This window comes from Charadrius vociferus, unplaced genomic scaffold, assembly GCF_000708025.1.
Source record: "Charadrius vociferus isolate BGI_N301 unplaced genomic scaffold, ASM70802v2 scaffold461, whole genome shotgun sequence".
NCBI classification, from domain to species: Eukaryota; Metazoa; Chordata; class Aves; order Charadriiformes; family Charadriidae; genus Charadrius; species Charadrius vociferus.
Window position 1 is genome coordinate 305,622 of NW_009647020.1, and position 791 is coordinate 306,412.

The following is a 791-nucleotide window of genomic DNA, read 5'->3' on the forward strand; positions in this document are numbered from 1 at the left end:
GGGCGCCGCAGCGGGGATGCGGGAGGGAGGGAATCCTGCGGGAAGTTCCCAGCGGCCGAAGGCCGCGCCCGCAGGGGGGTTAGAGGGTTCAGGCCGGTAAAGCTTATCAAAAGCAGTTGAAAAATGCCTCAACATCTGATTACCGCCATGGTGAGAAAGCGTCGCATTGCAAAAGTTCTTAAATGTCTAAGAGATGAAGGTACAATGTCTGAATTGGGACAGAAACCAGTGGTAGGTTAGTATAGAAACCCTCTTTCTAGCCTAAATGGAAGTGACGGCAGGTAACCACGGGAAAACGCCGAGAGACAGTGCGTTCCTGCGTTGCGCCGTCTTTAAAGTGAGACTGGATACTCTGCTAAAAGGTGCGCGTACCACAGCTGTAACGTATGGGCAGGAATTACCCTTCTAATTAGCTGACCGGACTTGGCCAGCACTGTCTGAGGACACATCCCCTTCCCCGCAGCGCAGAAGAGTCGTGGCTGACTTGCAGGTGCGCGGGCAGCACTTCCACACGTGCGCTGGTGCCGGTTTTGTGCAGAAGGACACGCGGCCGGATGGACGGCAAGCTGACGGAGCCGGCGGTGCCACAAGGAAGGTCAACAGCACCAGGGAAAACCGTGCCAGCTGCTCGAGGGGACTGATCCTCCCTCTGCTCAGCACTGGCGCGGCCACATCTGGAGCGCTGGCTGCAGCGCCGGGCACACCAGGATGAGAGAGACACGGAGTTGCTGGAGTGGGTCCAGTGAAGGACCACAAAGGTGCTGAAGGGACTGGAGGCCCTGTCGTAGGAG